The sequence below is a fragment of the Phycodurus eques genome, unplaced genomic scaffold, assembly GCF_024500275.1.
Source record: "Phycodurus eques isolate BA_2022a unplaced genomic scaffold, UOR_Pequ_1.1 contig_542, whole genome shotgun sequence".
In the NCBI taxonomy this organism is placed as follows: Eukaryota; Metazoa; Chordata; class Actinopteri; order Syngnathiformes; family Syngnathidae; genus Phycodurus; species Phycodurus eques.
The window spans coordinates 1-9,459 of record NW_026904538.1 but is presented as its reverse complement, the minus strand read 5'-3'; the positions used below and the strand labels follow the sequence as shown (position 1 = coordinate 9,459).

The window sequence follows — 9,459 nt, the reverse complement described above, 5'->3', positions numbered from 1 at the left end:
AATGACAGCTAATCACACAGACGTTATTGATATCTATCATCTTGATTCCGTATGAGTAAAATTTAGCTTTTAAATGTTGAATCCGCTTGCCAGAGTTAGACTCCACGATCTCCTAGCAAATACAGTTTCTCGTTTTCGTAAGTGAATGTGAGACGTTCTAATTTCCTCACAATTTGTAAATTCTCTTTCTGAATGATTGATAAAGTCTTCAGTGCTCTCTGACATTATGTGCACTTGGACATTTTAATATGAATTAATCAACAATTAGTAATCACCAAAAGTATATATTTTTTCGCGTTTTATGATGAAGTCATTTTCCAACAGCAACACTTATTTAGCCTTTACGTAAGAACACTGAGATGTCCCAGGTGACCTGAACATCACTTTGGAAAACGAGTGGTCAAGTTAGGTTAGCTTAACAAATTAGATGATAAAATTGCATTTTCGCCATCAACGACTGAAAGAAAATGTTAATACAGAAGACAGACTCCTGTAAGACAACTTACCTCCTCCTTCGAGTGACCAGTCAGAAGATTTTAAGGACGCTAAATTGGACATGATGTCACTTCACATCAACAGGTAAAGCTAATGGAGACACACGTGGCCTACTCGTGACCATACATTACCTTAAGATTATTGTACTTAAGTATGACAACCAAACTACATTTGTTTACAAATATGTATTTTTTTCTTTTGTTTTATGTTTTCAGTAGTCTCAGTAGCTTATAGTAGTTTAGTATTTCACGAGAGGTTGGTTTTGCTTTCACTGTCGTTTTTTTGCATTAATTCTTGGGCAGGGCATGCTTACTGTTTTTGGATATACGTTGAAATGTTTAATGGCCAATATTAATGTCTTTTGACGTTCCTGGCATGTTTTTAGTCGATTATTAAGACCTATCGCGTGACAAATTGGAAAGTTGGGAAACCATATGAGTAGAAGGGGTGTAATTTGCCTCCTCAGCGACGATGGCGCTAGAGTCCTACTGTCAGTTAGCAAAGATAAAAACAGGAAGTAGTTGACTGAGGCAGGGCTATTGATTTCTTTCTTCTTCTTTTTGTTGTTCTTCAACAAAAATAAATAAACAAATAAATAATAACAACACTATACCAACAACCGATTGTTATTACAAATAAAAAAAAATTTTCTTTGGTTGTTTAAATCTTGGCGGCACGGTGGATGACTGGTTAGAGCGTCAGCCTCACAGTTCTGAGGACCGGGGTTCAATCCCCGGCCCCGCCTGTGTGGAGTTTGCATGTTCTCCCCGTGCCTGCGTGGGTTTTCTTCGGGCACTCCGGTTTCCTCCCACATCCCAAAAACATGCATGAATTGGAGACTCTAAATTTCCCGTAGGTGTGAATGTGTGTTTGTTTGTATGTGCCCTGCGATTGGCTGGCAACCAGTTCAGGGTGTACCCCGCCTCCTGCCCGATGATAGCTGGGATAGGCTCCAGCACGCCCGCGACCCTAGTGAGGAGAAGCGGCTCAGAAAATGGATGGATGGATGGATGGTAACCAAATTAGTAGAAGGGGTGTAATTTGCCTCCTCAGCGACGATGGCGCTAGAGTTCTACTGTCAGTTAGCAAAGCTGGAAACAGGAAGTTGTTGACTGAAGCAGGGCTATTGATTTCTTTTTGTCAAAATGTTTAGCAAACAGCTATTCAGCTTGTGGCCACAACAAAAATAAATAAACAAATAAATAATAAAGCTTGTGGCCACAACATTATACCAACAACCAATTGCTATTACAAATAACTAATTTTTTGGTTGTTTAAGACATAATACATGGCTAAATCTATTGGATCGACGTGGACCACGTGACCAAAAAACATGAGCATCAGGCAACATTCTTTCGATACAAACGTTGAAAAACAACACAGTTGACATTCATTTCATAATTGTTGTTTGTCGTGTCCATATGTGACTCATCTGTGCTTATCATGTCGAGCCCCACCTCCAGGCAAATGCCCCCTTCCCATGGGCTCACCACCTGTGGGAGGGTCCATAGGGGTCGGGTGCAGTGCGAGCTGGGCGGCGGCCGAAGGCGGGGACCTTGGCGATCCGATCCCCGTCGACAGACGCTGGCTCGCGACGTGGAATGTCACCTCTCTGGCAGGGAAGGAACCCGAGCTAGTGTGTGAGGTCGAGAAGTTCCGACTAGATATAGTCGGACTCGCCTCCACACGCAGCTTGGGATCTGGTACCAGTCCTCTCAAGAGGGGTTGGACTCTTCCACTCTGGAGTTGCCCACAGTGAGAGGCGCCGAGCAGGTGTGGGTATTCTTATTGCTCCCCGGCTTGGCGTCTGTACATTGGGGTTCACCCCGGGGGACGAGAGGGTAGCCTCCCTCCGCCTTCGGGTGGAGGGACGGGTCCTGACTGTTGTTTGTGCCTATGCACCAAACAGCAGTTCAGAGTACCCACCCTTTTTGGAGTCCTTGGACGGGGTGATGGAGAGCGCTCCCGCTGGGGACTCCATCGTTCTGCTGAGGGACTTCAATGCTCACGTGGGCAATGACCGTGAGACCTGGAAAGGCGTGATTGGGAGGAACGGCCCTTCCCGATCAGAACCCGAGCGGTCTTCTGTTATTGCACTTCTGTGCTCATCACGGATTGACCATAACGAACTCCATGTTCAAGCATAAGAGTGTCCACACGTGCACTTGGCACCAGGACACTCAAGTTCGCAGTTCGATGATTGACTTTGTGGTCGTGTCATTGGACATTCGGGTGTCTTGGACATTCGGGTGAAGAGAGGGGCGGAGCTGTCAACTGATTACCACCTGGTGGTGAGTTGGCTCCGATGGTGGGGGAAGATGTGGCGGGCCCAAACTTATTGTGAGGGTCTGCTGGGAACATCTGGCAGAATCCCCTGTCAGAAGGAGTTTCAACTCCCACCTCCGACAGAACTTCGCTCATGTTCCGGGGGAGGCGGGGGACATCGAGTCCGAGTGGACCATGTTCCGCGCCTCCATTGCTGAGGCGGCCGACCGGAACTATGGCCATAAGGTGGTTGGTGCCTGTCGTGGCGGCAATCCCCGAACCCGTTGGTGGACAACAACGGTGAGGGATGCCGTCAAGCTGAAGAAGGAGTCCTATCAGGCCTTTTTGGCCTGTGGGACTCCTGAGGCAGCTGATGGGTACCAGCTGGCCAAGCGGAATGCAGCTTTGTTGGTCGCTGAAGCAAAAACTCGGGCATGGGAGGAGTTCGGTGAGGCCATGGAGAAAGACTTCCGGACGCCTTCCAGGAAATTCTGGTCCACCATCCGGCGTCTCAGGAGGGAGAAGCAGTGCACCACCAACACTGTGTATAGTGAGGATGGGGCGCTGCTGACCTCGACTCGGGACGTTGTGAGCCGGTGGGGAGAATACTTCGAAGACCTCCTTAATTCCACTGACACGCCTTCCCATAAGGGAGCACAGTCTGGGTTCTCTGAGGCAGGCTCTCCTATCTCTGGGGTTGAGGTCACCGAGGTGGTTAAAAAGCTCCTCGCCGGCAAGGCCCCGAGGGTGGATGAGATTCGCCCAGAGTTCCTCAAGGCTCTTTATGTTGTAGGGCTGTCCTGGTTGACACGCCTCTGAAATATCGTGTGAACATCGGGGACAGTGCCTCTGGATTGGCAGACTGGGGTGGTGGTACTTTGTATCTATCCGTTGTGGTAAAGAAGGAGCTAAGCCGAAAGGCAAAGCTCTCGATTTACCGGTCGATCTACGTTCCTACTCTCAGCTATGGTCACGAGCTGTGGGTCATGACCGAAAGAACAAGATCCAGGATACAAGTGGCCGAAATGAGTTTCCTCCGCAGGGTGTCCGGGCTCTCCCTTAGAGATAGGGTGCGAAGCGCTGTCATCCGGGAGGATCTCAGAGTAGAGCCGTTGCTCCTTCACATCGAGAGGAGCCAGATGAGGTGGCTGGGGCATCTGATTCGGATGCCTCCCAGACGCCGAGAAATGAAACTCCTTCTGACAGGGGATTCTGCCAGACATTCCCAGCAGACCATAACAATACGTTTGGGCCTGCCACGTCGGACCGGCATCTTCCTCCACCATCGGAACCAACTCACCACCAGGTGGTGATCAGTTGACCGCTGCGCCCCTCTCTTCACCCGAGTGTCCAAGACATGGGCCCGCAGGTCCGATGAGACGACCACAAAGTCGATCATCGAACTGCCACCTCGTGTGTCCTGGTGCCAAGTCCATGTGTGGACACCCTTATGGTTGAACATTGTGTTCGTTATGGACAATCCGTGATGAGCACAGAAGTCCAATAACAGAACGCCGCTCGGGTTCTGATCGGGGGGGGGCGTTCCTCCCAATCACGCCCTTCCAGGTCTCACTGTCATTGCCCACGTGAGCATTGAAGTCCCCCAGCAGAACGATGGAGTCCCCAGCGGGAGCGCTCTCCAGCAGCCCCTCCAAGGACTCCAAAAAGGGTGGGGACTCTGAACTCCTGTTTTGTGCATTGGCGCAAACAACAGTCAGGACCCGTCACCCCACCCGAAGGCGGAGGCAGGCTACCCTCTCGTCCACCGGGGTGAACCGCCTGTACAGGCGCCGAGCAGGTGTGGGTATACTTATTGCCGCCCGGCTCGGCGCCTCTTACCGTGGGCAACTCCAGAGTGGAAGAGAGTCCAACCCCTCTCGAGAGGACTGGTACCAGAGCCCAAGCTGCGTCTGGAGGAGAGTCTGACTCTATCTCGTCGGAACTTCTCGACCTCACACACCAGCTCGAGCTTCTTCCCTGCCAGAGAGGTGACATTCCACGTACCCTAGAGCCAGCTTCTGTAGCCGGGGGTCGGAACGCCAAGATCTCATTATGGGTATCCATCTTCTGTCTCAATTTAAACTAAAATTCTCAAATAGGAAGCATATTTGTTCATGTATTAGCACACAGTAGCGTTTCATCTTGCGTATGTTCCGGCTTGCCCCTTATGTGTATGGTTGTTCACATGCTCAAGATGACACCGTCGCTTGACATATCGTGCGTGTGAATGACTTGCGTGCTCGCGCCGAGTCCAACTCATACTTACCTGGTAGGGGAGACACCATGATCAAGAAGGTGGTTCACCCAGGGTGAGGTTCAACCATTCCACTCCGGTTGTGCTGGATTCACCAAATGTGGGGAATCTCAACTGCACAATTTTTGGTCGTGGGGGACTGTGTTGGCGCTCTCACCTGATCATTGGTTGAAAATAATGAGGATGTTATTCATTGTAAAAGCTGTAGTGTGCATCATATGACGCTATGGTACTGCAGTATGATGTAATTTCTAGCATACATGGGTTTGTTCTGAGTTGAGTAGAACATGTTAGTAATGACGAGATGAAGCTTCATAACATCGTAACGCTTCGGTCATTGGTTTCGAGTCATGGTCCATGTCTTGATGCTTCATGTGCACACGAAACCACCTGCTGGCCATATGTATAATCACAGGCAACTGTATCTTCAGCCACGTATTGTGTGATGCATTGGAATTTGGCATTTTTGTGGCTCTTGGAAATGACTTATGAATGACAAAAAAAATGTTTGATCAAATATTGTGTCGACATGAAATAATAAAATCTTGTTTCAACGTACTCTGTGTGTGTAACTGGTAACGGTAGTGATCATATACAGGTAAATTGGGGAAAAAAATGGAAAACTCAATTGATTTCAGTACTCATACATAGAGATTCTTTAAACACTTTTTGATAGTCGTTTGTTACGTTATATTCTAGATTCTAGAGGTGGTGAATTTGGAGCTGTCATTAGCTTTAAGAAACTATCCTCAAATTATTCATGTATAAATGAAATATTTCAGTGTGTGTGGTGCATCTCTATAATATGAGTTTCACTTTTTGAATTGAACTACTTCACTAAATTAAGCTTTTGACACTATTATAATTTATTGAGATGTTCCACTATGGCAGCTTGCGTCATGTGTTTGTCAACTTTGGAGAATGGCATACCATAAACCCACATATTCATGGAGCTGCTTGACAGGGTCTATATTGCTGTGTCGAAGGGTCACCCATCGTGCCAAATTCTGAACCACTTCCTGAAGCAGGAAACAGGAAGTGATTGAGCGAGGCAGGGCCATTGTTGTTTTCTCGTCAAAATGTTGAGCAAACAGCTATTCAGCTTGTGGCCACAACATTATACCAGCAACCGATTGTTATTACAAATAACTCATTATTTCTTTGGTTGTTTAAGACTTAATACACGGCGAAAGGATATGCAAAGGATATATCGCCGCATTCTATTGGGTCGACGTGGACCACGTGACCAAGGAGCACGGGCATCTGACAACATTATTTCGATATAAACGTTGAAAAACAACACAGTTGACATTCGTTTCATAATTGTTGTTTGGCGTGTCCATATGTGACTCATCTGTGATTATCATGTCGATACGTGCCACCATAACTTTGGCTTGTAGGCTGGAGAATGAGGTCGTCTTTTCTGGCGTTATGTTGGCATCGCTTCTCGGCCTTTTGGCTAAGATCAAGTGTAGTATCTGTTCTTATCAGTTTAATATCTGATACGTCCCCTATCCGGGGACCATATATTAAATTGATTTTTGGAACTGGGAGATGGAATAGGGGCTTGCTCTGTCCACTCCACGCATTGACCTGGTATTGCAGTACCTCCAGGAACGGTGCACCCCCACAACTTGGTCAAAATAAATATCAATTGAGTCATCAATCCAATGACTTGAACTATATTTAATGCAGTGAACAGAAGGCAAACAAGTAACTCTAAGGTCTGTCTGTTATTCTGACTTTCAGTATTGTACGGCGGCGTATTAAGTTTGGACATGGAGCATTGGAGAAAAGTGACAATGTTAATTCCTTGTTTTCTGTAAACAAATACACAGAGCAGCCCAGTCTGGCTGGTGGATGTCATGGCAGGCAATAGGACTTTAGCGGTACAGCAAACCCATTTGAAACTGCATTTAAAAATATAATATACTGTCCATGTTTAGAGAGGCTTTTTAAAAAAATAAAATAATTCAATTTATATTAAAGTGGGTCGCGACCCATATCCTAAACTTAAGAGAACCCCGCCTATGACCTTTGAAAGGTACACTTTTGAACAATGTTCAGGTGTAACACCTTTGAGAACTTGTCCTACAGCTTTCATCCGATTGACTTCAAACATGGTCAGTACCATCGCAACACCTGGGACATTAAGTTATCAAAAGCTTTTTTTTCCGACATACTATATGACAGTGGCGGCTCTTTAACTGAAGCTTTTCTCATGTCGCCACAAAACAGGACACGGTGACAGTTCATCAAAGACCTATTTGCGCTTCGTTGCACCTACGCCTACGAAAATTCCTGCACGCGTGTAGCATCCCGAAAACAAACAAACCAAATTGTTATTTCAACCCATATCCTAAACTCAACAGAAAATGGTCTACAACCATTTAAATGTAATATTCATAGTACTTTAAAGTCCCATAATAATGATCAACAATGGATACACTAGTGTAGTAGGCCTAAGAGTTAAATATCCCTCATGCAGCAACTGTACAAATTATGGAAAACAAAGACTAGAGGGCTTGATGTTTGAATTTCAACTCTTATTGGTCGGTTTGAATTTATCCCAGTTATCCCAGTTACTGGTTAAAGTGTATCTGTCATATGTTGTTCTGACTTATTGACCTATTTAAGGCTCTAATTACCTCAAATAATAATTTCCACTTTGTTTATGTGTGTGTGTGTATGCGTGTGTACATCCATCCATCCATCCATTTTCTGAGCCGCTTCTCGTCACTAGGGTCGCGGGCGTGCTGGAGCCTATCCCAGCTGTCATCGGGCAGGAGGCGGGGTACACCCTGAACTGGTTGCCGGCCAATCGCAGGGCACATACAAACAAACAACCATTCGCACTCACAGTCACACCGACGGGCAATTTAGATTCTCCAATTAATACATGTTTTTGGGATGTGGGAGGAAACCGGAGTGCCCGGAGAAAACCCACGCAGGCACGGGGAGAACATGCAAACTCCACACAGGCGCGGCTGGGGATTGAACCCGGGTCCTCAGAACTGTGAGGCTGACGCTCTTACTGTGCCGTCAGCGTGTGTAGAGTGGGGTAAAAAAGTATTTAGTCAGCCACCAATTGTGCAACTTCTCACACTTTAAAAGAGGTGGGAGGCCTGTAATTTTCATCATGCGTATACCTCACCTATGGGAGACAAAATGAAAAACAAACCATGCAGAAAATCACATTGTCTGATTTTTACCGCTTATCTTTTTTACAGCTTATCCGGGTCGGGTCGCGGGGGCAGTAGCTTTAGCAGGGACGCCCAGACTTCCCTCTCCCCAGCCAGTCTCCCCCAGCCACTTCATCCAGCTCTTCCAGGGGGATCCCGAGGCGTTCCCAGGCCAGCCGAAGGACGTAGTCTCTCCAGCGTTTCCTGGGTCGTCCCCGGGGTCTCCTCTATTAGCAAATTATGGTGGAAAATAAGGATTTGGTATATAACAAAAGTTCATCTCAATACTTTGTTATATACCCTTTGTTGGCAATGACAGAGGTCAAATGTTTTCTGTAAGTCTTCACAAGGTTTTCACACAGTGTTGCTGGTATTTTGTCTCATCGTCATGCTGAAAGACCCAGCCACGTTATATCTTCAATGCCCTTGCTGATGGAAGGAGGTTTTCACTCAAAAACTCATGATACATGGCCCCATTCATTCTTTCCTTTACACGGATCAGTCGTCCTGGTCTCTTTGCAGAAAAACAGCCCATGGGCGTCCATGAAAAAGATGTTGCTTGGATGGCAGCATTTGTTTCTCCAAAACCTGTATGTACCTTTCAGCATTAATGGTGCCTTCACAGATGTGTAAGTTACCCATGCCATCACAACTGCTGGCTTTTGAGCTTTGCGTCCATAACAGTCCGGATGGTTCTTTTCCTCTTTGGCCCGGAGGACACGGCGTCCATAGTTTCCAAAAACAATTTGAAATGTGGACTCTTCGGACCACAGAACACTTTTCCATTTTGCATCAGTCCATCTTAGATGAGCTCGGGCCCAGAGAAGCCGGGGGCGTTTCTGGGTGTTGTTGATAAATGGCTTTTGCCTTTTGCCTTTAGCGTCCTCTTTCACGCGCACCCTCCCCCCTTTAACGTCCGCATGCTGTCCTCAGTCACGTCCACCTTTCCTCTATATAAGCAGCGTGTCGGCAGGAAATTCTCCATCAGTCAGTCAAGCGGATATATATATATATATATATATATATATATATATATATACATGCAAAATATATATTGTCCTATCAAATTATTGAAAGAAATTATTTAGTCGTGTCCTTTTGTTGTTTTAGGTTTGGCAGTTGGGCTCATCCTCTCCCAACTTCACTTTGGAAGGCCATGAGAAAGGGGTCAGTTGCCTCGACTATTACGGTGGCGGAGACAAGCCCTACCTGATATCAGGGACTGATGACCGTCAGATCAAAATCTGGGACTACCAGGTAGTC

At 46.6% G+C, this 9,459-nt stretch overlaps 1 non-coding gene and 1 pseudogene across 1 annotated transcript; both read left to right on the top strand.

The window, feature by feature from the left end:
• Positions 1-5,018: 5,018 nt before the first annotated feature.
• LOC133398921 (U1 spliceosomal RNA) lies at positions 5,019-5,174 on the top strand (annotated as a pseudogene).
• A 1,279-nt stretch (positions 5,175-6,453) lies between these two features.
• On the top strand, positions 6,454-6,644 carry LOC133398922 (U2 spliceosomal RNA). Its single transcript, XR_009768127.1, has one exon. It is a non-coding gene; the product is annotated as a U2 spliceosomal RNA (small nuclear RNA).
• Positions 6,645-9,459: the final 2,815 nt, after the last annotated feature.